The 27,796-nt window shown below is 32.0% G+C and overlaps 1 pseudogene; it reads left to right on the forward strand.

Annotated features, from left to right (window-relative positions):
• The first annotated feature begins 711 nt into the window (after positions 1-711).
• The window catches only part of LOC144372566 (son of sevenless homolog 2-like), a 40,668-nt pseudogene continuing 13,583 nt past the window's right edge, over positions 712-27,796 (forward strand).

Consider the following 27,796-nt stretch of genomic DNA (forward strand, 5'->3'; position numbering starts at 1 on the left):
CTGGCTTCCTGATCCTGCGTGATTGCACATCCACGGACCACTTTAAGAACCTGCCACCAGCCGAACACAGCAGGTATGGACATGGATGCTGGGGTAACCACCACGATGGCCTTCTCTCTCCTTCTTTTAATGTGGAAGCACGTCTTTCAGATGCCAACTCAACTTGGGAAAGAGAGCGGAAGGGAACGTCCCCTCCCACCAAGCCTCACCTGCCTCCTAAAAAAATGCTCTGCAGAGCCGGCCCTGCGTAGCTCTGCGCCTGGTGAGGCCCTAGGCTTGCTGTGCAGGAAGGAGGCACACTTAACACTCATTGGTCTGTGCAAGACATTCGGCCAGTCCTCCAGCTAGGTGGTCACTGAATGAACAAGGAAGGAGACCAGGTTCCAGGCTTCCAGCTTTCTGTTCTGCTGAGATGGGAGGGTAAACTCTGGGGACAGTGCCTGAGGACAGAACCTCACCCACCACCAGGGCAGCATCAGAGGACGAGGTCTGGATCCCCGCTCTGTTGACAGCCCCAGGAAAACAAGTCCGGGAGCCTGGGCACCCTGTTTCCTGCTCAGCTCCCACCCCATGGTCTGTAGGACATGATGAGGGCTCTGGGCTCTGTTCTGGGTGGATAGAAGGTATTGGAGGGTCTGGAGCAAAGGAGTGAGGCTGTTTGTATGGCATTTAGGAAGCAGCCCTGTGGCTGCTGTAGGGAATAAAGGGGAGATGCAAAAGCAACAGCCAGGGACTGCCAAACCCAACCTTGAATTTTTACAAAAGAAAGAAGATCATATGTTAAGATACACTTAATGAATCTAAAAAAAAATGTATAATCAGTATAAGAATTTAGGATTCTTTTGTAATTTTAGTACTTATGGCATTAGGAATTTTGAAATATAGTCTGTAGTACTTCACTTTCATGGTAATGAAAAAAAGTAAATGTTGTATATAAAATTTAGTATTTGGATGTTTAATTTTTTCTTTTGAAAGTCTGGGGATTTAACCTATAATTTAATGTATTCTAATAACCGTGTGCTTTACCACTGGATTACACCCTCACTCCAACTTAATATTTTTGTCACTTGATTTGAGATAGTTCTCACTTGAAGAAATTAGGAATTAGAACTGTGTAATCATTGAATAATCTTATATTCATTTTTTTATTAGGGATCCTGTTTGCCCTTTTTATAATCATCAATTAAGAAGCAAGCACCTGGCCATCAAAAAAACGAAAGAAATTCAGAAAAACATAGATGGATGGGAAGGCAAAGATATTGGACAGTGCTGCAATGAATTTATAATGGAAGGACCATTGACAAGAACTGGTGCTAAACATGAACGACATATTTTTCTCTTTGATGGCTTAATGATCAGCTGTAAACCTAATCATGGCCAGACCCCGCTTCCAGGTTATAGTAGTGCAGAATATAGATTAAAAGAGAAGTTTATCATGAGGAAAGTACAAATCTGTGATAAGGAAGATACTTGTGAGTGCAGACATGCTTTTGAATTAGTATCCAAAGACAGCATAATATTTGCTGCTAATTCTGCAGAAGAGAAAAATAATTGGATGGCAACCATTATTTCTCTTCATTATCATAGTACTCTAGATAGAATGCTAGATTCTGTTTTATTGAAAGAAGAAAATGATCAGCCACTGAGATTACCAAGTCCAGATGTGTATCGTTTTGTGGTAAAAGACTCTGAGGAAAACATTGTTTTTGAAGACAACTTGCAAAGTAGAAGTGGAATCCCCATTATTAAATGAGGAACTGTGGTGAAATTAATTGAAAGGTTGACATATCATATGTATGCAGGTATGTGAAACTCATTGTGAGTACTTACCTAGGGCCTAATTCCCAAAAGCTTTTAAATGGTGTTCAAAGATAATGTATAAACCCATTTATCCATCATCCAACTTTAATAATTGTCAACTCATGTTTCATCTGTTTCATTACAGATTTAAATACCTACTCCCAGAATTATTTAGAAGATCTCAGGAAAAAAAAAATGAATTGCCTCCAGAATATTAAAATACTGCAGAATCAAAAGGGATAAATAGCTAATTAAATATTGTTAACTTGATTAGTTATTAAATAAGTGCTCATAAAATTTGCATATTAATGCAAATTTTAAAAATTTGAAAACAATCCTTATTTATCAAGAAAATACCACAGTTGGCAGGAAGAACCAAACTAAAAAGGAAGGGAAATATGGTATTTTGAATTAATTAAACTGAAAAATTGAACATGAAATATGTTTATGCTCTACTTTTTCAGATCCCAATTTTGTTCATACTTTTCTTACTACATATGGTTCGTTTTGTAAACCAGGAATTGCTAAGCTTACTGATTGAACGGTGAGAAAAATGTATATTTTACTTGCATTAATATTTTATAAAAAAAATTAACTGTTCTGTACCTTGCAAAGTGCCTAGTAGCTGGTACCTACTCAGGTAGGTGTTGACATAATTTATTTGGCATTACATTAGATGTATTACCATACTTTTTAAGTAGTGTTTGCTGTTTGTAACATAGTTCTTTTCAGCTATTAGCAATATTCCAAGAGGTAATCTTAAATACCCAATTTAATACAGTTTTTGAAAATATTTTTTAGTTGTAGTTGGACACAATACCTTTATTTTATGTATTTATTTTTACGTGGTGTTGAGGATGGAACCTAGCACCTCACATGTGCTAGGCGAGCGCTCTACTGCTGAGCCACAATCCCAGCCCCTTAAAGACCCAATTTAGAGAGGAAAAAAACAACATTATAGTAAAATTTGTTCTGTTATTTAAGGAAATTTTCCACTTTTTGATTTTAAAACAAATTTGTTATGGAAAATTTCAAACATGTGCAAGAGTAGACAGAAAATATAATGAACCCATTTATCCATTATCTAACTTCAATAATTATCAACACATGTTTTATCTGCTTCCCTACAGATTTAAATATTCTACCCCCAGGATTATTTTGAAGTAGATCTCAGAAAACATATTTCGTCTGTAAATACTTCTATGTGTATCTCTGAAAGTTAAAAATTTTTATTTTAAATAAATCATGTATTATTATTAAGCCTAAAAAACAATTCCTTTATTATATTTAAACATTTTTTGAATTGAAAAAAAATTTTTAACTGAATGTTTTTACTTAGTGATACTTTAAATGCTTTGTAGTTTAAAAAGAAGAACCTGGCTGGATGTCATGGAATGGGTCTATAATTCTGGTACTTGGGAGACTGAGGCAGAAGGATCATTTCAGACAGCCTGTGCAACATAATGAGATCCAATTTCAAAAAACAAAATGTACTAAAATACATATATACATACACAAATATGTATATGTATATGTATATACACACATGTATATGAATATGTACATATATAATCTGAACTACAAAATGATTTTTGTTTTACGTTTATAAACTTAACTAAAATTTTGTCTTGACCCCTATTTCCATTTTGTTCTATGAAATTAAACTTACAAGACTTAGTATAATATGTTCTGAAAATCTATTGTTCTATTTCTGTGTCCAAAATAAGGAAAGTATATTTGCTAGACTTACATTATAGCTATATTTCCTAACTTACATTATAGCTATATTTCCTCTGGTTACGCAAGGTTTTTGGTTTTTTAATTTTGATTTTTTACCTTACCCACTTAGGTTATGTTCTTAATTTAAAAGTTCATCTTGGGCTTCCTTTTTGAATTTCATACTCACGTATTTAAGGAAATTGATTAGTCCGCTTTCATTTTATGATATAAATATTAAGGATAGATGGTTAGATAAGTCCTTTCTTTCACATTATGGTACTGGGGATTGAATACAGGGACTCGCAGAAGCTAGCTAGAGCTCTACCACTGAGCTACATGCTCAGTCTCTTTTATTTTATTTGAGACAGTCTCACTGAATTGTTGAGTTTGACTTTGAACTTGCAGTCCTCCTGCCTCAACTCCCTAGTAGTTGAGATTACAGGCATACACTAAATCTCCCAGCTCTTTATGATCTTTAAAGAAGTTATATTCCTGTGGATTCTTTTCTTGGATCTTTTCTTGGATCTTTTCCATGAACCCTTTGTTGGTTGATTAATGCTAATCATAAAAAACTTTTTATAAAGATTTGATATAAAATCTTAGGATCATATAGCTGAAGGCAATTTTTGTACTTGTGTAGTATGGAGTACTGCAGGGAAGGCTTAACAGTAATTGCACTTTCTACAAAGTGATAGGAAAGGGGATTCTTTGGTCAATTTTTTTTGTTGTTGTATTTAAAATATCTTTCATTTATTTATGAACAAATTCCTGTCCTTTTGGTTTTCTTCTTAGATTTCAAATTCCAGAGCCAGAACCTACTGAAGCAGACAAATTGGCAATAGAGAAAGGTGAGCAGCCAATCAGTGCAGACCTTAAAAGATTCCGAAAGGAATACGTCCAACCAGTACAACTTAGGTTTGACCTGAATATTACATTTCTTATGTGCCATTTTCAGTATATAGTTAACACAAAATTCTTAGCTCTTAATTAAATATAAATATTATTGTTAATTTATGACTGTTAAATTTCCAAATTTCTTTCACTGTGAAGCTATTTTAAATAAATATCCTGAAGAAATTTATATAAGTATACCATGTTATTTACATCAGCTCTCTCTGACATGTGATATATTTACAGATCAAAATAAATGTGTGTTATTATAAGTAAAACTTACATATATAAGCTTGCTTACTGTCAGCTTTCCACTTTATTTCCCTTATGTCCCTTTGTAATGGTACTTGGTCCTTGTTTGTTTTTTTATAATTTTTAATATTTATGGAAGTTCTACTGCTTTTTCTACTCTTTATCCTATGTAAAATTACCTAAGGAATCATTGCAGTAATTTCTATAATAGATTTAATTATAGAGTTGCCAGTTAGGTACTTTCTGTGCTAGATATTACCCTAAGTGCTTTATCTTTTTTTAATCTCATCCTCAAAACACATTTTTTTATGGTGCAACACAATGATTATTCTAACTTTGTATATGAAGAAATGGAAAACTTAGTATGATTAAGTAATTTGAACTTGGGTCATGTAAAGGGAGTGACAGGATGGGACCATATATGACCTCTTGAGCCATTGTGTTTTTGTTTCACTAAGCATTAAAAATTGGAAGCTCCTTTAACCTTCTTATAATCCAAATGAAAACTAAAGTATTATCTACCCCTTATCATTGGATATTGAGTTATCATATTAACTATATATGATGTAAATATTTTTTCTAAATATTGTTTCCTTGATTACTGTTAACTAATAAATTATAGTTTTGAACTGGATTTATTATTTTCCAGGATAATTACCATAAATAAATTTAATTTTAGAGGAATATTGGTGTTCCTAGCTATAAGTCTTTTAGCCAAAACTTTTAACATGTCATTCTTTGTATAAGAAAATGAGATTTTTTACCCATTACATTAGCAAGAAAGAAGAATAATTTTTCTCAAGTAACTGTAATGCATTTGCACTAATCTACTCAAATGAGGCATACATTTATGAGGTCCCTATTATAGGGCAGACAGGAAATAAGATCTTAGATCTCAGTCATGTGAATTCTTTAAATGTTTATATCTAAGCATGTTCTCAGTTGTATACTTGTCAACTTATGGTGAATACAAAAATAATAGACTGTCATGATATGGTTCCAAAATATTATGATTTTATTGGGGTAAAAATATACATGAAATAGTTATACATTATACTACTTTGAATAGTTCAATGGCTCACAAAAATATACCCCTATAAAACTTCAGGAATAGCTAAGATTAGACTCCAGTAGTTAGGGAAGACATCTTAGAAGAGGTAAAATCTGAGATTGTCCCGAAGGGATGTGTAGAATTTAGATATGCAGAAAGGTGATTGAAGGTATGGAGGGTACCTAGAAGTAGTATGAACAAAGGTTAAAAGACAGGATTGAGAATGGTGTGCAGAGGAAATAGGTAAGGAAATTGAACTTAGAGGAATGAAGACATTGTATTGTAAGTTGTAATAGAGGAGATTAACTATATTGGGGTAGAGTTGAAGATGGCTTTGAAATTCAAGCCAGTTTGTTAAACTTTTTCTGTGAGCATTGAAGGAATTTTAGTAAAATGTAAGCTAATATATTTTATTTAGCAATTTATTCTGACATTTTAAAAAAGAGAAAAATTGAGAGAATTTCATAGTGAACAATGATAAACCCACCAGATCAACTGTTAACATTTTATTTTACTTACTTTTATCACATATATTTACTTTTCATTTTTCACTCAGTTCATTAATCACCTAATCTTTTGAATGTGTTTCAAAATACACTATTTCTTAAATGCTTCAACTTATATATCAATAACATTTCAGTATTTATTATTCATTTGTTCTAAAATGTTCATAACATGAAATACACACATTTTAAGTGTACTTTGGTTAAATTTTAATGTCTTTGTAATTCAAACTCCTTTCAAGATACAGAATGATAGACCACAACCCAGAAAGTTCCCTTGTGCTCCTTCTAGTCAATTTTTGTTGCTACTGCCCAAAGGCAGTATTCTGATTTATCCTGCTATTGACTCTTTTACTTGTCTTAGAATTTTGTATAAATTGATTTTTACACTTTTTTGTTTTTGTTTTGAGGAAAAGGAGAGAGAAGTTTTATTGCTTTGCTAGCAAAAAGGAAACACAGGGGACTCCAGTCCCAGAGGCTTTGATTCTGCTGATCAGGGGGAACAAGGGTTTTAAAGAAGCGTTCAAAGGCTACATTCCTTGCTCTCTGTTCAGGAGTTGTAATTCACTTGTTAATTTAGAAGATAATAATTTCTGAGATCTTTTGGTGCCATCCCCAAGTCTGAATTACTTCATTCCTGTTGTGGGTGTGACTCTGACTAGTATGGGAAAGAAAGGTATGGATTCTATAACTTTCATGCCTGACTCAACATGCTTTTAAGGTTCATCCATGTTGCTTGAATCAATGTTTTTTTTTAAATTTTATTACTAAGATAGTTATTTCCTTATATGAATACACCACAGTTCATGTATTTTTTCCCATTGAAGGATACCTGGACATTTTTTCCAGTCTTTGATTATGAGTAAATTTGCTATGAACTTTATCTTAGAAGTCTTAGTGTGAATGTGGGTGTGGGTGGGTGTGTGTATTTCTTTTTTTCCCACTTGGGTAAATAACTCAGAGTAGAATAGCTAGGACATAATGTAGATGTGTGTTTTCTTTTAAAAAGAAACTGTCAAAACTTCTTCTGAACATTCTCACCAGCAATATATGAGCATTCCATTGCTGCATATCTTCACCATTGTTTAGTGATGTTATTCTTCATACCTTAGCCATACTGTTGGGTGTATAGTGGTATCTCATTGTGGTTTTAATTTGTTCTTCCCTATTGACTAATGATGTTGAGAACATTTTACTGTCTCTTATTGGCTAGTCATTCTTCATCTTTGAAGAATAGGTTTGACTCATGTCTATCATTTGTTGAGTTATCTTTTTATTACTAAGTTGTATAAGTATATCGAGTAGGACTGGATATAGTCCTTTGTCAGAAAAAGGTTTTGTAAATATTTTCTCCCAGATTGTGGTTTGCCTGTTAGTTTTCTTAATGATACTTTGATGAGATGAAGTTTTTAAGTTTGATGAAGTCTGATTAGACTTTTTTCTTTTATCTGATCGTAATTTTAAAATTACATCAATACTATAGAAACTAAAAAGAAAATATAAGCAGAACTGTTTGAACTGATATAAGTGGAAATTAGAAGCTAACAATTTATGATCTTTTGATATATTTTCTAAGCTCCTGAACTTACCAGACCATAATGACTTAACGTTGTTTTAATATAAATAGCATGATGAAGACTGGTAATTAAATATACTTGCATAGTCTGAGAGAAATATAGTTGTCTGTGGTAGGGAAATAAAAATCTAACCTGCAAATGGCCATTTGTTGAAGTAATGAAGAAAAGTAATATTATTAGGATGTCTCTGGTAGAGAGCATTTTATATTTGTATAGATAATTAAATACTTGCAAGATCAGGAGTAATCATTTTTGTGATATGCAAAACAAAATCACTCTCTTGACAAAAATATTTTTGTCTTTTAAAATGAAATAAGGTTATAGGCATATTTGTAGGTTACAGGGAAATTTGATGATAGCATTTGAATTTATTTATTTATTTATTTATTTTGGGGGTACTGGGAATTGAACAGAGGGGTGCTTTACCAATGAGCTACATACCCAGCCCTATTTATTTATTTATTTATTTATTTATTAATTATTTTGAGACAGGGTCTCACTCAGTTGCTTAGGGCCTTGCTAAATTGCTTAGTCTAGCCTTGAAGTTCAGTCTTCCTCCTGTAGTCTCCCAAGTCACTAGGATTATAGACATGTGCAACGACACTAGGCTAGCACTTGAATTTAGAAATACAATAAATCTTAGTTAATTTTCCATTTTATATGAAAAATACATTAAAAATTTACAGCTTAAAATACTTTTTCAATTTAAAAACTTAAAATAGCTTTTCTATTATAGAGCATGTATTTTCTACATATGAATAAATAAAAGACACTTTTCCTTAACATTAATTGGTGATTAAGCACAGAAACCATAATCTTTATACAAATACATATTTTAAAGTATAACTTTTATGTTTATTTTTATTTTTTTGCAGTACTGGGGATTGAACCCAGGGGCACTTTGCCACTGAGCTACATCCTCAGCCCTTTATTTTTTATTTTGAGATAGGGTCTCACTAAGTTGCCCAGTCTGGCTTTGAACTTGCAATCCTCCTGCCTCGGTCTCCCAAGTAGCTGGGATTACAGGTGTTAGCCACCACTCCTGGCTAAAGTATAATTTAAAAATAATGTACAGTTTGGAGATTGATTTTCTTCTTCTTATTGAAGCACTTAAGGTATTCATTAAAAATGGAGACTCTAAGTATTATATTGATTGTTGCATATAAAACTATCGCCATGGCATTAGAAAAATGAAAGAAGTATAATGAAGAAGTATAGAAGTAAAAAATGTATAATTGAAGATTTCACTAAAATGTGATTCTTTTATTTTACCAGGATTTTAAATGTATTTCACCATTGGGTTGAACACCATTTTTATGACTTTGAAAGAGATGTGGAATTGCTTAAAAGACTGGAATCCTTCATTTAAAGTGTAAGAGGTATATTATTTAAAGTTTTGATTGGCTCTTATGTTGCATTTGAGCTTATTTTCAAAATTGTATGACTAAGAATGTAAATTGCTTTCCATTTTTAAAAAGCTGAAATAACATTTGGAATGATCTTTATAAACTCCAGTAAGCTCACATATATTTAGAACCATATAAAGTCTTAGAACCTTGTCTTCTCATATTTTTATTTGTCTGTGATGCTGAGGATCAAACCAAGGCCCTTGCACGTGCTAGGCAAGTGCTATACCATCGAGTTATACTCTTAACCCCCTTTTAAGTTTTTTTTTTTTAATTTATTTTTTAGGTGTAAATGAACACAACACAGCACCTTTATTTCTATGTGGTGCTGAGGATTGAACCTGGGTCCCGCCCGTGCTAGGCGAGCGCTCTACCACTGAGCCACAATCCTACCCCCCCCCTTTTAAGTTTTTAAGGAGAATATTGCTTTTAAAAATGTCAAAAGTCCTTTTTAATAAATTAAAGCTATTTAATTTTATGTCCCCTCAAGTTTGCCATTTGTTTCCATTAAATAAATAATATATATATAATTTTATGCTTTTTGTTGTTGTTGTTTTGGTACTGGGGATTAAACTCAGGGGAAGGGCACTTGACTACTGAGCCTAATTCCCAGCCCTTTGTTTATATTTTATTTAGAAACAGGGTCTCGCTGAGTTGCTTAGGGTCTTGCTAAGTTGCTGAGGCTTGACTTTGAACTTATGATCCTCCTGCCTCAGCCTCCCCAGCCACTGGGATTATAGGTGTGCATCACCACACCCAGCAATTTTATGCTTTTTTATTCTCATTAATCTGGTACTTTAATTTTAGATGATTATCAGCTTTTTAAAATAATATTTCCTCTCTTAGAAACATATTCCAGAGGAATACATTTTTTAAAAATATTGTTTTTTTAGTTTTAGGTGGACATATATCTTTATTTTACATTTATGTGGTGCTAAGATCAAATCCAGCGCCTGCGATGCTGAGGATCAAACCAAGGCCCTTGCACGTGCTACCTCTGAGCCACAACCCCAGCCCCCAGAGGAATACATTTTTGTGTCTAAAAGATAGGAATTTCCAACTTGAAGTTTCAAACATAGCCTATGTGATAAAATTCCAGGCTATAATATGTGTCATCAAACATGTTATATTAAGAACATTTGTGTTTTATCTAACAGTATAAGATATTGGTTAAGAATCCTATTAAAGTATTCTTGGCAAGTATTCATGTAAAAACATTGATCTTGCTGGGCACAGTGGCACAAGCCTATAATTCCAGCACCTTGGGAGGTTGAGGCAGGAGGATCAAAAATCAGCCTCAGTAACTTGGCAAGTCTCCAAGTAACTTAAGAAGACCCTGTCTCAAAATAAAATATAAAAAGAGAAGAGCCAGGGATGAAGTTCAGTGGTTAAGTGCTCCTGGGTTCAGTCCCCAATACTAAAACAAACAAAAACATCAATCTCTATGTCTCTGGTTTTCAGAAAATAGGGGGGATAGAGAAACATGGCAGATGATACCACAGGGGTACAGTTGGCAAGACAGACTTGAGAATCACCACAATACAAGCAATTCCATTTCTTCAACAAATAAATTGCAAGCAAAAATGAGACATAAAGGGAGAACCTGTAGTCCTAAGGAAACTTAGGACATATGGACTAAATATAATTAAGTAAATGTTATTTATGTCCTTTTAAAAAAATTAACTATAAGAAAAATATTTAAGAGATAGAAATTTGAGTATTAACCAAGTATTTGAAGATTTTAAGATCTCACTTTTTGACAAAGAAATTTAGCAGCTCAATTCAAAATAGCTAAGCTATGGAACCGACCTAGGTGCCCTTCAAAAGATGAATGGATAAAGAAAATGTGGTGTATATACACAATGGAGTATTACTCAGCCATAAAGAAGAATGAAAGTATGGCATTTGCCAGTAAATGGATGGAACTGGAGATCATTATGCTAAGTGAAATAAGCCAAAAAATCAAAGGCCAAATGTTCTCCCTTATATGTGGATGCCAACACACAATAACAGGGATGGAGAATAAAAGTTCATTTGATTAGATAAAGGGGAATGAAGGAGAGGGAGTGGAGATGGGAATAGGAAACAAAGTTGAATGAATCAGACATAACTTTCTTATGTTCATATATGAATGAATACATGACCAGTGTAACTCCACCTCATGTACAACCACAAGAATGGGAAGTTATATTCCATCTAGTATGTCAAAATATATTCTGTTATGTATAACTAAAAACAAATTTTAAAAAAGAAAAAAAATGATTCATTTTTTATATGTCATAATGACCTAATGATTATTTTAAAAAGACTTAAATATAGACAAAATGATATGATTTTTGAATTTGTTTAAAGAATAACTAGGGCTGGGTATAATGGTGTATGCCTATAATACCAGCAACTCAGGAGACTGAGACAGGAGAATCACAAGTTCAAGACTAGCCTTAACAATTTAGTGAGATCCTCAACAACTTAGCAAGACCCTGTCTGAAAATGAAAAACAAAAAAGGTCTGGAGATGTAGTGCAGTGAGAAAACATCCATGGGTTCAGTTCTTAGTACCAAAAAAACAAACAACAGAGTGAAGAAATGGCATGATTTGGGTTAGATGAAGCAAAAATTTGCCATGAGTTGATAATTGTTGAAGTTGAGTGAACGTTAAAAATTATATGAAGATCTACAGTTATGTCTGTCAAGTAAAAGACATTCTAATTATGTGTTTTTTCTAGGGAAAGCTATGAAGAAATGGGTAGAGTCAATTGCTAAGATCATCAAGAGGAAGAAGCAAGCTCAGGCAAATGGAATAATCCATAATATTACCTTTGAAAGTCCACCTCCACCAATTGAATGGCATATCAGTAAACCAGGGCAGTTTGAAACATTTGATCTTATGACACTTCACCCAATAGAAATTGCTCGTCAGCTAACACTTTTGGAATCTTATCTCTACAGGTAGGTAATTGTTATTTCTTGGTCTATTTTCAAAAACCTTGAGCATACCTCTTACCTATTTTTTAAACATTTTGCTACATATCATGACAGCTTAAAAATATCTCATCTATTTTCCTGGGTTTGGAGGGAAGCTCATAGCAGTTTTAATCACAGTATGTCCTGTAGGTAAGTCTTCTAACATGTTGCTATATAGACCTAGATTAAGGATGAGCAATCCTTCACAAGAGGAATGGTAGGAAGACTAATGCACTACAATAGTAACAACTATTCAACAGTAAGCCCCTGCCACTATCATTCCATTAAAATCTTTTCTGTATCCAGGAGCCCTCATTTGAAATATAAATATCTAGAGAAGTTATCCTAATGATAAGCAGCCATGTAATGAGTGCTCATGTATAACAAAAACATTACAAATGAAATTGAAATTCTATAATTCTCCCTAATTCATTGCTCTCCTTTCCCCGCAAGAAATAACAACTACTAACCAACAATAAAAAAAAATAACAACTACTCAGAATTTGATGCTTACTCTGTTTGTCTCTCTCTCTATACACACACACATTTTCCTAAATAATATATAGTATTGGCTTGTACATTTTAAACATACTTATTCTGCATCATGTTTTTACTTATATTCTTTTTGATATCTGTTAAAGTCCATGAATATAGTTCTAGTTCACTTATTTTAGCCATTCTATGAGTATTCCACAGTTTATTCAGTCTCTTTTTGGTGAACTGGTAGATTGTTTGGCGTTTTACCTTCTGTAAATAGTGCTTCAGTGAACAGTCTTGTGAATGAGTTCTTGTAACTTTCTGTAAGAGTTTACATAGGAATGTACTTAGCAATAGAATTGTTGGGTCAGCTAGTATGTATATCTTTAGTAATGGAAGATCCTGCTGAATTGTTTTACAAAGTGATTGTATCAATTTTTACTTGCATATTGGAGTTGGAGATTATTTTATCATTTCTTACCAATTTGATATTATTAAGGTTTTGTGGCTTTGGCAATAATAAAATGGAATTTTATTGCAGTTTTTTTTTCCTGAGAGAAAATATTTTTTCATGTTTGTCATTATCAGTTTTTAAATTAAGTTTAGCAGATCTTTAAATAATCTTGATACTAATCCTTTATAGATAGATTAGGTTGTACTGATTTTTTAAAATTTATTTTTAGGAAAGTCCAGCCTTCTGAACTTGTAGGGAGTGTGTGGACCAAAGAAGATAAAGAGATAAATTCTCCAAATTTATTAAAAATGATTCGCCATACCAGAAACCTCACCCTGTGGTTTTAAAAGTAAGTTTTGTTTATTCTTTATTATTGCTTCTTAATCATCATAATAATAAGTCCTATTTAAGCTTGAATTCTGGCTCTAAAGAAGTTTCTTATTTCTTAAGTTAGGTGGAGAAACTTTTCTAAGCCATGGATTTTTTGTTGTTGTTATTAGATGCATTGTGGAAGCAGAAAATTTTGAAGAACGGGTGGCAGTACTAAGTAGAATTATAGAAATTCTGCAAGTTTTTCAAGACTTGAATAATTTCAGTGGTGTACTGGAGATAGTCAGTGCAGTAAATTCAGTGTCAGTGTACAGACTAGACCATACCTTTGAGGTAAGTTTTAGGCTTAAATATTTCATCCTTTTGGGGAAAGATAAAATGAATATCAAAGAGATTGCTCCTACTGCCTGTCTTTTTGGTACCAGGGATTGAACTTAGGGGCACTCAACTATGAACAACACCCCCAGCCCTTTTTATTTTTTATTTTGAGACAGGGTCTCATTAAGTTGCTTACAGCCTCATTAAGTTGCTGAGGCTCGCCTCAAACTTCTGATTCTCCTGCCTCACCCTCCCAAGTACCTAGGATTACAACCACTCCTGGCTTGAATTTATCTTTGAATGAATCCATATTTTCCACTTAAATATAGAAATTTAAAGATATTTTTAAAAATATATCAATATATACTAGTAAGTTTAGGATTTGTCAAAGAATATAGGACCTGTACCTCTTTTTAATGTGCTTAACCTAAATATAATAAAGTTTCACATGAATTTCTTCAATGGCACTTTGATAGTCTCCCATAAATGACAAATGATATTAAATATAATCACACAAATAACTTTTTTAAAAAATTTATTTGTTCTAATCAATTATACATGACAGCAGAATGTTCTTTGATTCATTGTACACAAATGTAGCACAATTTTTCATTTCTGGTTGTACACAGAGTAGGATCACACCATTCGTGCAATCATACATGTACCTAGGGTAATGATGATCATCTCATTCTACCATCTTTTCTATTCCCATGCCCCTTCCCCTTTGGCCAATCCAAACTTCCTCCACTCAACCCATCCCCCTGTCCCCATTATGGATTAGTGTCCACTTATCAAAGTAAACAATGGACCTTTGGTTTTGGGGATTGGCTTACTTCGATTAGCATGGTATTCTCTAACTCCATGCATTTACCTGCAAATGCCATAATTTTATTCTCTTTTACTGCTGAGTAATATTCCATTGTGTATATATACCACAGTTTCTTGATCCATTCATCTATTGAAGGGCATCTAGTTTGGTTCTACAGTTTAGCTGTTGTGAATTGTGGTGCTATTAACATTGATGTGGCTTTGTCCCAATACTATGCTGTTTTTAAGTCCTTTGGGAATAGACCGAGGAGTGGGATAGCTGTGTCAAAATGGTGATTCCATTCTAAGTTTTCTGAGGAATCTCCATACTGTTTTCCAGATTGGCTGTACCAATTGCAGTCCTACCAGCAATGTATGAATGTGCCTTTTCCTCTACATCCTTGCCAACACTAATTTTTGCATGTTTTCTTGATAACTACTCTTCTGACTAGAGTGAAATGAAATCCTAGAGTTGTTTTAATTTGCATTTCTCTGATTATTAGAGATGTTGAACGTTTTTTCATGTTTGTTGATAGATTGTGTATCTTCCTCTGAGAAGTGTCACCTTTAGATATAGTCAAAAAATAATATGGAAAGAACCCTTTCTAAAATTTTATCTTTTAAATTATAAAATAATGTGTTTAGTGTATAGAAAGATTTTATGTCTTTTAATAACAAAATTGAGATTATATTATAAGTAGATTTTTGTAGCCTACATATTTTTCTCTTTAACACTTTTTTTTAGTTTGTTGTCAAAAACAAGATTGTTAATGCCTACATAGTTTTCTGTCTCACACATAAACCATAATTTATTCCATCATTCTGTTGTGGAACAATTAAGTTATTTTGGATTTTATTGTTGTGACAAATAATTTATCATAGACCACCCATATGTAGATATATTTTTAAGAATATGATTATTTCCTGGGGCTGGGGATATGGCTCAAGTGGTAGCGCAATCGCCTGGCATGCACAGGACATTGGATTCGATCCTCAGCACCACATAAAAATAAAAAAATAGATGTTTTGTCCACCGAAAACTAAAAAAAAAATAATATTAAAACACTCTCTCTCTCTCTCTCTCTCTCTCTCTCTCTCTCTCTCTCTCTCTCTCTCTTTATTTAAAAAAAAGAATATGATTATTTCCTTAGAAGTTTCTAAAGATGGTACTTTTGCCAAGTGTTTTCTAGCAAAAAATATGATAAATGATTCTGGGTATTACTGTATTGAAAACTTTAAAGACTTTATCAGCCAAAAATAAAAATTCTCATTTTAAACTTGTGTTTTTAAAAAGTGGTGAGATGTTAGCTATTTTCAAATGCATTTATTGGCTACTAGTGATATTGGATATTTTAAAATGTATTTATTGGTCACTTTTATTTTTTTTATGATTTATTTAATTCATGTCTTCTTTCATTTTTTTGGATGTTTGCATTTTTACTTATGGACTTTTTAATATATTAAAGATATGAAGACAGTCAAACTATATCTTTTCAGTGTCTCTTTATTTTGCCTGCTTTTTAATTTAAACATTTTTATACTGCCTTGATATATAGACTCATAAATCAATCCAAATTTATGGGGTCTTCCTGTGTTTTTACTATGAAAGACTTTTTCTAAGTGAAAGCTAACAAGGTAAAAACTCAACTATATTAATATTGCCTTTGGGAATATAAATTTGTAAAACCTTTGTGGAAAGCAACCCAGCAATGTATGTTAAAATTTAAAGTACACATACTCTCAGACCCAGAATATTAAATAAATAAAATCTTAAAGAAATAAAAGCACCACAGTATAAAATTATATGTATGAAGATATAGTTATTTTAGCATTATTTTAGTAGCAGAAAACTAGAAATATTCTTCTTTCCATCAGCAGAAGAATGATTAAATACATTATCTTATACCTATAACATGGAATATTGTTCTATAGAAAAAAATGATGTCATTTTTGTACATTATCTTGCAAGAATATATGTGATATTTGTGGGGAAAAAATCATAAGGAAGTTCTGAATGACTATAGTGTGATTCCATATTAGTACAACAAAACAGAACAAACCCTAAACCTCTAAGTGGAGTTGCATGAATATTAAGAATAGTGTGGAAAAATATGTCTTTCTTCATTAATTCTTTTAGTGGGTTGTGATTGGAGGGAGAAGAAGAAAAAATATTTTTATGTTTGAATTTTTCTATTTGGGTATTCGCATTTTATTTACTTATGAATTTTATATATTAAAGAAATTAACTATCTGTTCAGATTAATTATTTCAACTCAGATATTGAAAAACTCTGAGGCACTTTATTCATTTTACAGGCTAAGCATTCATTTTAAAAACTATTGGACAACAGTATTTCTTTTTTTCTTTTTTTTTTTTTGAGAGAGAGAGAGAGAGAGAGAGAGAGAATTTTTAATATTTATTCATTTTATTTTTTAGTTCTCGGTGGACACAACATCTTTTGTTGGTATGTGGTGCTGAGGATCGAACCCGGGCCGCACGCATGCCAGGCGAGCACTCTACTGCTTGAGCCACATCCCCAGCCTGACAGTATTTCTATAATTATATATAAGGTATAAAGAATAAAAATATCTGTGTACCTAGCATTCAGTTTAAGAGCCCCTCCATTCTTTCACTGTAATGAATCTTAGGCTTTTAATTCTCTTGCTTTTATCTAACCTATATTGTTTTATTTTGCATGTTTCTTAATTTTATAATTCTTCAATGACTCTTAGCACTGTATTCCTAAGATTGATCCATGTTGTTTATAGCTATAGTTCATTCTTTTTCATAACTATATCATAATTATAGAAATCAGTTTACCAAAATTTAATCATTTTTTAATTAGTTAATAATCATTTGGAATTGTTATGAACAATATAGCTGTTAACATTCTTTATATATATCCTGATATACGCAAATATATTACTCTAAAAGTAGAATTTAGGATATAGATGTCTTCAACTTTACTAGATAATGCCAAGTTGTTCTCTCAAGTAATTGTACCAATTCACACTCCCATCAGAAATGTATGAAATCCAGTTATTTTATATTCTCATCAATACTTGATATTTTCAGGCCTTTATCTTTTCCATTATTGTGGTTTTGTTTTATATTTTCCTGATTTTTAATGAGTTTGAACCTCTATTTGGTTCTTTGTTCTTCTTGTGGAAAATTTTTAACTTTAAATGGTTATATACAAATGCTCTTATATTCTGGATTCTAAAAGATCATCATTTATCTTTTCCCAGATAAAAGCTTCCCTTTTCATCATTTTTGTGGTGTGTTTTGATGAACAAGAATTCTTAATGTAGTCAAATTTACTTATTTTTTTCTTTGTTATTAATGCTTTTGTTCTCCACTTTAATTGCCCCCCCATTATCCTAATGTTTTATCTTTCTCATTAAATCCTTACTCTAGGTGGAAATGAGTTTTGAATATGGGGTGAGGTTGGAATATTATTTCATTTTTTTTAAAAAAATTTTTAGTTGTAAATGGACCTTTATTTTATTTATTTGTATGCAGTGCTGAGAATTGAACCCACTGCCTCACATATGCTAGGCAAGTACTCTACCACTGAGCCACAACCCCTACTATTACATTTTTTTCCATAAGGCTACCCAGTTGTTTGCATTCATTTATTGTTAATTTATTTTTCCCCGTTGACCTATAGTATCAGCCGTCATAAATTTAGTATCCTTATGTGTAGTCCTGTTTCTGGTCTTTTTATATTTTTTTCTATTTTTAGTTGTAGATGTATGTGGTGCTGAGGATCAAACCCAGTACCTCAAATATGCTAGGCAAGTGCTCTGCCACTGGGCTACAACCCCAGCCTACTTGTATACTAATTCTTGAAAAGAAAGTATAGCAGATCTTTTAGCAATCTTTCAAGGTTGACTTGGTCTTAGCCCTTTATATTCATATATAAATTTTAGAATAATTTTAAGCTTCATTTTTAAAAATTGGATTTTATTATTATTATTGGTACTGAGGATTGAACCAGGGGGCATTTTACCACTGAGTCACATTTGTAGCCCTTTTTATTTTAAGACAGGGTCTTGCTTTGTAGCTGAGGATCTTGCTAAATTGCTGAGGCTGAATTTGCAGTCTTTCTGTCTCAGCCTCCTGAGTTGTTGGGATTACAGGCATGTGCCACCATTGCCAAGTTGAAAATTGGAACTGTAATAGAAGTTGAATTAGATCTGTAAAATCAATTAGTGCCAATTTACAGTCATGAGTCTTCCCAACTGGGAACATGGTATATCTCTCCATTTATTTATCCATTTAATACTGTCTTATGGTTTTCTTGATAGAGACTTCATACTTTTTTGTTAGATTTATGTTACACTTTTTAAACAAATTATTTTCCTTATTGATGAAAGATTTTCATATCTAGTTGATTTTTGACACAGCAACATTAGTAAATTCTCTTATTAACACTTTGCAGATAGAGTTTTGGAGTTTACTTGCGGATAGTCATAATCTCTGTAAATAGTGACATTTTTCTTTCTTTTTTTTTCCTTTTCTTTGCAATTCCTAGTTATTTATTTTGTTTCTTGTCCCTTTTAGCTAGGACTTTTGGATAGATTTGAATAAAAGCTATGGTGCACTCTTTCTTCATAACTTAAAGGAAATATATTGAATGGTTCTCAAGTATAATGTTTGCTCTTATCAAGTTATAAACTAACATCTAGTAAGAAAATCTAACAATGAAATTTAAAAAGAAATTCCTATGTTTATTACATTAACTAAATTTGTTAATGCTTTCTTACCCTCCTGTAGTCATCTCTTTACCAAAACTCCACCCTTGTCCCCAAAAGACCTTTCAGTGGAAAAGTACTTAAATGTTGAACAATTATGATTCTCGCTTCCTACATCTAAGACTTGAAACTCTGGCTAATCAAAATTATGACTATCAAGGTCCTGAGGATGAAATTTTTTGATTGCTTAATCTTCTAATTTGTTTTAGAAAAATTTAAGGTTTTAGATTTTATATTATAGATAAAAAGAGGAAAAATCACTTTAGGCAAATGCCCAAAGGATTACCTCTCTTATTTTAATTTTTTAAAATATTTAATATCAAATGTTTGCAAAATTTTATAATTTCTAAATTTCTGTATCCATACATTTGATTGAACTATAAATGGAGATTATGCTCATTTTATATGTTTTTAAGGCATTACAGGAAAGAAAATGGAAAATTTTAGATGAAGCTGTGGAATTAAGTCAAGATCACTTTTAAAAATACCTAGTAAAACTGAAGTCAATCAATCCACCTTGTGTGCCTTTTTTTGGTAAGTTACTAAAGATGGATATTGTATTTTGAGGCAAAATGTGTTATAGTCCAAAGAGGCCAGTCTTTAGAGGTCAGTTGTTCATATTTTATATTACCTTGTCTATTTTCATCTGTATTGATAAATAAAACTTAAAACTCTATTATTTATTTTCCTGTAAAATGCAAGTTATAATACTTACCTCATGGAGTTGTAAGAATTAAAAATATTTTATCTATACAACCTAATACAAATTCTATCAGAAAAGGCACTCAGAGAGTGGTAACTATTGTTTTTATCTATTTATGTCATATCTACAGTGTTCGTTTTCTCTTTATTAAAGGCTTTTAAGTGATTTGTTAAAACTCAGAATTGGAACAACTTTGAACAAATTATATTATTGTGTGCATGTACAAACATGTAACAACTAATTCCACTATTATGTATAATTTTAATACACTAATAAAAAGTAAACTCAGAATTGTTATATATTAGGCAAAGTTTTATAAAGTGAACTTTTCTTAAATACATTCATGCATTGCTTAATGACAAGGACATATTCTGAGAAATGCATCAGTAGGCAGCAATTCTGTTCTGCAAACAGTGTATTCACACAATTCTAGATGGTATAAATCAATCACTCAACATTGCCTGTTTGTTTTGTTTTGCTTTGCAATGGGGTCTTGCTATGTATCCCAGGCAGGTCTCAAATTCCTGGGTCAAGCAATCCTCTTGCTTCAGCCTTCTGAGTAGCTGGAACTTTAGGTGTGTGCCTCTGCTTTGAATGTGATCTCTTGATGCATTCAACATAGATGATACATGTGAGGCTGCTGGTGGCATAATATGGAATACTGTTTTGTAGTAAACGTTTTTGTTGTAAAGTAATGATAAAAAGTGTAGTATAGTAAATGCATAAACCAGTAACAGTCATTTATTACTATTATCAAGTATTAAGTACTGTTCATAGACAAACATGCTATACTTTTCTGACAGGTCTGTTTATGGAGGCTTGAAAAATGTGTTATGTTGGCATCATGACAGCTACATCTCTAGGCAATGAGAATTTTTCAGTTCTATTATAATCTTACGGGACCACTGTCGTATATGTGGTGTGTTTTATGTGCTATACTTTAATATGGTGGGCAGCAACAGTGTGTTTGTTTACAACAGCATCACCACAAACACTTGAGTAGCATATTGTACTATAATGTTACAGCAGTTTTTCAGCTTAATTCTAGTCTGTGTGTGTGTGTGTGTGTGTGTGTGTGTGTGTGTGTGTATGTGCGTGCGCACGCGCACGGGCACACACACATTCATGCTGGGGATTTAACCCAGGGCATCTCACATGCTAAGCACCTGTTCTTATCACTAGGCTATATTCCTAGCCCCTCCATTCTAGCCTTATAGATCATTTTTATATAAATATAATAATGTGATGTATGACTAAACTGTTGAAATTGTATAATTTATTTAAATCAAGGTTTTCCAACCTCAGCACTATTGGCATATGAATCAAATAAATGAGTAAATGTCATGTGCTTGTAGGATGTTTAGTAGCCTCCAAGTTTCCTGTTTACTATATGCTGGTAACACCTACATCATGATAACCAGAAATGTCTCCAGACATTTCCAATACACTCTTAGGAACAAAATTATCAATTGATAACTACTAATTTAAATATATTAGTAATTATTCAAAAAAGGAGATTAAAGTTTCTATTGTGAAAGATCAAAATATAATTGGTTTTTAAATCTAAATCATGGGCTCTGAGAAAACAATTTAAGTCTGAACTCTTATTAATCAGCAGTGCTTATGATATTGATGATCACTTAAAGATTATTGAAAATAAATATTTAAAATCAAGCATTATTACAGAGGTAATAAGACCATACTCAATAAAAATTTGAAAGTGTTGTAATGTGAAAATAAATAAATAAAATAAAATAAAATCAAGCATTAAAAATTTTGGTTCGATTTAAAACTTATAATTTAGACTTTATAAACACGGTTTAGGAAAGCTCAATTTGCTATTTCTTAGACTAGTAGCCTTTATTTTCTTTTTATTTTAAATTTTTTCTATGTTAAAAAAATTAATGGAGAATTAATCATAACCATAAAGTCTATCAGAGCCTTGCCTTATCAACATTATGGAGTGGAATTGCTAGTAAGTCTTTTAGTTTTACAAGATTGTTTTCCCAAATGATTGATTAAATGACCAATTTTAAAATAAATTTTCTTTAAATATTTTTTTCACTAGGAATATATTTAACAAATATTCTGAAGACTGAAGAAGGGAATAATGATTTTTTAAAAAAGAAAGGGAAAGATTTGAACAATTTCAGTAAGAGGAGAAAAGTGGCAGAAATTACTGGAGAAATTCAGCAATATCAGAATCAGCCTTATTGTTTACAAATAGAACCAGAAATGAGGGTAAATATTTTTTTTCCTTGTCTTTAAAAGGGAATGTGTTAAGTACTCGGTGATCTCTACAAAATACCATAATCACATATCATGCTGTTTATTTTGCTTTGTAAAAAAATGAGTTAATAATTGGTAGTTAACAATGTTAAATATTATACCTACACTATCTGCAGTTATTTATATGAAGTGCTTTCTCTTGAAAATATTACTTTTTTGTTGAGTTGGTTCAAGCAACACTTCCAAAAAAGCGAATGGCAAAGTTGAACAAAAGAAGTTTTTCTGATGTCCATGCAGTAAAAATCCACTACTAATTTCATCATTGATGGATAACCATTTTAAATATTTTATGTGAGCCAGTATAACATTAAACAACTTATCTTCTCAGAAGATGACTATGCTTAAGTAGGAGAAGAGTTTGGAAGAGTGGTATATATGCATAGCACAAAAGGGCTTTAATATTCTATCAACTGATGTTCTATTTTGAACAATGGTGTATAATACTGATACTGTGATACCATAAGTGTGCATTTTCTGGCTTTCCTACAGGTATACTTTAATTCACTGGGAACATACATTCTTGCTAATATTTTGGTAGTGGAAATCACATGATGAACCCTCTTAGAAACATTATGCTTAGTGTATTCTATGGCTTTGTCTCATTTTAAGTTGAGCATTATAGGAATGCATTATTTTAGTTTTAACTCTGCCAATATATCTATCTAGTGACCTGTTGCTATTTCTGTCTTTATTGAAATTTTTGTCCTAAGAAAGTTAGGATTGTACTTTTTTCCTAACAGGGGAAAAATGTGGGATGCCATCTAAATTAGAGTGCATTATGATACCACGTTTATATTAAATGAACTTAATATATCATATGTATTTGAAATTGAGAACATATTGTAATTTAACTTTTCATGTTAAAAATTATGCTACATTCTTAAAAGAATCTACAAATTGGGCATATTGAATGAAAATAGCCACTATCATTTCTACCTTCCTGAATTATGAGATAGTTACTATTCTTTGTTCCCAGTTCAAATACTCTACAGTCCTTAGAAAGAATGACCTAAAGCATACCATTAATTAAAATGCAGACATATAACTGTTTTAAAGTAAATAGTAATTTTTGTTGCCTATTTCATTGAGCCCACCCTCTCTATGTGGATCTTCAGAAGGCTAATAAGAAAATGTGTTCTTAAAGTCAGATTAGAGTTCACAATATATTTTTTCCACAGAAATAATTTTACATTGTCATTGGGTATACTTGAAATAATACTTTAAGCATTTGTATCTCAGTAGCATATATGCCAATAGGTTTTTTTGTTCTGATCTAGGTTTCTTACCATCATTTAAAGCATTTTGGAGAAGGGGAATGCCTCTTTATGATTGAATCAAAGTACATTTAAAATATATACAAACTAAGCTATTCATTTTACAAAACCAACATTAATCAAACAAAATCGTATTTTTAAGTTAGAACAAATGATGAGAAAATTAAAAATAAAGCTTTCTAAAAGTTTTTAAATTACCGTTGGCTAGTGTAATATAAGTTAGCTAACTTGAGTATAAAAAATAATTGTTTCTGTTAGAGGAGTGATATACTTTTCAAGTTCATTTTGCCTCTTACAAAATCCAAACCCAATAAATATCTTTCACTTGCTTCTAAACACTCAAAAATGAAATAAAGCTAAATCCAGAAATTTGCGTCTAAGGAATTTTCAAAGATAACCATAAGAATTATGTAGAAAAATATTTGCACCAGGAGTTAATAATTATTATTATAGCAAAGAATTAAAAGGCTTTTATCTGGATAACTGCCTATATAGGGATTAGTGAAATGAATTCTGGAACATGTCTGATAAAATTCCATAGACTTAAAATTTGTACTTTATAAGATAAGTAAACCACATGGGAACAACTTGACTATAAACTTTTAAAAAGATTAAAAATAAATACAGTGTTACCCCAATTTTGCAAAAAAGAAAAAGTTTCTATTTATTTATTTATGTATATATAATCACACATAATAAAACACCAGAAAATATAGTAAAATATAAACAGGGTGGTTTCTAATTAGTGAGATTCCTTTTTTTTTTTGAGGGGAGCACTTTGCTAAAGTATTAAATTTCCTACTTCGGAGCTTAAATTTTTACTTGCAAAATATTTGGTGAATATTTTTTGATAAAGATAAAATATTTTTGATAAAAATACTTTTGTACTAGAATTTGACACAGGTAAGTTATAAAGTTTATTATAATTTCTGTTGATTACTTTTGAATATGTCTTTCCAATTATCAAAGTTCTATTGTGGTTTTTTAAACTATAATTTTGGTTCTAAACACTTTTGTTAGCTTACTCGTGATCATTATGTTATAATTAGTAGGACTACTAAAGGATAAGTGTTAACTACTGAGCCATTAAAACCTGTTCATCTTATAATCATAATGTTTGACTAGAATATGACTTCCAGAGAAATTATGTAATCTTATTGAAAAGTAGAGCGACTGGAATAAACAATCTTTGTAACCTTTCCAGACATTGTGATCTCTTAATTTTTTAGTTTTAAAAATGATAAAATAAATAATTTTCACTAAAAATTTGAGTAAGTATATACTTAGGAGTATTTCTTTAATTCCAGAGGTTCTTTGAAAACCTTAACCCCATGGGAAGCTCATCTGAAAAAGAGTTTACAGATTATTTGTTCAACAAGTCACTAGAAATCGAACCCCGAAACTACAAACAGCCTCCTCGATTTGTAAGTCCATGACAATGTTGGAAAATATTATTTTTAATATTATTCAACCTATTTCCTTAAAATTGTAATCAAATAGCTATTTTTAGATATTTTATAGTACTATTTCTAAAATTATGTATACTGTAAAGGAAGATATCAGCTTTTTTGATAAAATCTGATGTATCCTTTGTCCTACTACCATTTATCTGTCAATTTTTGATCCCTTCTAGTATAAGAGAAACAGGTGTGAGAATATGAGAGCCTAGCAGTAGCTGAATGGAACAAAGGAAGTGAAAAGAACTGGGAAAAGAGTAAGCAGTAGTATATAGGTTTTTTTTTTTTTGCTTGACCATTGGCTCTTGCCATTAGGGCTCCATGGTCTGTGGTTGCCAGTGAAACCCATCTCTCACACTAGGAATTGCTTCTACACTTTCTAGTTATTCCACAGGTTTGCAGTGGCAACAGAAATAATGGAAGACTAATTCTAAGTCACTGAAAGTGAAGCAAGATTTGGAAAAAAGTAAAAATCATTTATAAACAGACTCCCTTTGGCAAAGCAGTAAACTAGGTAGTTGCATGGTATCTCATTCTCACATCAGTATATGATAGAGATTATCCTTACTTTATAAATAAAAAATTGAGGCTCAAAGAGATTAAATAACTTTTTCAAGACTGAACAGGTAGTTTTTGGCACAGTTGAGATTTTAACTCAAACTTTTTTGAGTGGGTGCTAGGGATCTATCCCAGGGCCTCATGCATGGAAGGCAAGGGCTCTACCACTAAGCTATATCCCCAGTCTTTTTAATTTTTTTTTTAATTTTAGAGACAGGATGTCTCTTACATTGCCCAGTGTTTTAGTCACTTTTTCATCACTATGACCAACAAGAAGAACATCAAGAGGAAAAAGTTTATTTTGGCTCATGGTTTCAGAGGTTCAGTCCATGGTCAGTGGACCCCTAATTTTGGGCCTGAGGTGAGATAGAACATAAGGCAGAAGCAGAAAAGCGTGAAAGAGGTAAAGCAGCTCAAGATGTGGAAACCAGGCAGCAGAAGCACTCTTTCTCACCAGGGTCAAAATATAAACCCAACGGTATAACTCCCAGTGATATACTTCTTCAGCTATACCCTACCTGCCCATAGTTACGACTCAGTTAATTCATTGAAGTGAATTAATCCACTGATTATGTTATAGGTCTCATAATCTTATCATTTCACCCCTCAACATTCCCTCATTGTCTCACACATCAACTTTTGGGGGATACCACATATCCAAACCACAATATCCAAGCTGGCCTCAAACTTGACAATCCTCCTACCTCATCCTCCTGAGTAGCTGGGATTATAGGCATTTACCACAGCATTTGCCTCCAACTCAAATTTATGAATCTGAGATTTTTGTTTTTTCATCAAGTTACCACTGCCAGAGTTTTAAAATTGGGATGGAGTTTAGGATAGGGAACAATGATAGCCCTCTTCACCAAAGGGTTTTGAAAGCACTGTTATAGAGATTGAACATTTAGTATAAGAAAAGGGGAAAAGGGGACTTTTTAAAAAGTGAAGCACATAACATAATATAAACATAAATTATGTTACCAGTAAATATTTATTAAATTGATATAAGTTATTTGAATAAAAGTTTAGATATAAGTGTTTTAGGAGCTGAAGGTTGTTTTGACACAATTTTTTAGGCATTTTATTTCTACAGTTATTGAAAGAGATTTACTTATATTCAAGTTCATTTTTAAATTAATCCAGTTAAATCCAGAAGTTATTACTAGAATACCACAAACTGCCCCTGCAGATTGGTATTTTGTTGCACACTTTTAATTTATTCCTTGAGAATTAATTAACTGGTTCCTTGAGAACTAATTAACTAATAATGTAACTCATGAAAATAAATGATACTAATTATGTTTACTTTTCCTAGGCTAGGAAATCAACCTACTCCTTAAAATCTCCTGGAATAGGGCCTAATTCAGGACGGCATGGCTCTACCTCAGGCACTCTATGAGGTCATCCAACACAATTAGAAAGAGAACCTTATAAGATAAGCTTTAGTCAGGTTGCTGAAACTGAGCTCGAATCAACAGTGTCAGCACCAACCTCTCCAAATACACCATCTACTCCACCAGTGTCTGCTTCTTCAGAACATAGTTTTCAGATATGGATCTCAATAGTTCCTGTGGTAAGTATTTGATACAAACCATTTGGTAAAAAAGGAATTTTTGTTTCGGATAATTCTCATCATTTTAATTAACAAACTACAGAATCCTTTGTAATCAAATCAGTATGAAAAGTAGCATCTAAGTGTGAAAATGGTGATTATCACACTTATGCATTTGTTAATAAATGTTGTTTTCTGATTTATTCATTCAAAAAGATTTATTTAGTACTTTTGGGACCTCACCACCACTTGAAAGGGAGCAACAGGCAGTGAATAAAAAAATAAGTACATAAGTTCAGTGAGGAAAATTGAAAGGGACTGTGATAGAAGGGGAACCATTTACACTAAGAAAGAGAAAAACATTCTAGGTACAAGGAATACTTAGTTTCATCTTTCTAAAAAAACCTGACACATTAAAAGATGGTGATAAAATTTTGTGCTATGTATATTACATGTTACTTTATGCTGACATGTAAAAATAAAACCATACATGTTACCTATCTTTTCAAATTAATTTTTCTCTTTCCAATAAGTAGCAATAGCATCTTTGCTACAGTGCTCTTGCCACATTCAAGTAAGTATGATTCTAATGAAATTACTATAATAATAATAATCTGGTTGACCAAATTTGTATTTGAACATTTGAGGCTTAGCAACA

This window comes from Ictidomys tridecemlineatus, unplaced genomic scaffold (genome assembly GCF_052094955.1).
Source record: "Ictidomys tridecemlineatus isolate mIctTri1 unplaced genomic scaffold, mIctTri1.hap1 Scaffold_132, whole genome shotgun sequence".
NCBI classification, from domain to species: domain Eukaryota; kingdom Metazoa; phylum Chordata; class Mammalia; order Rodentia; family Sciuridae; genus Ictidomys; species Ictidomys tridecemlineatus.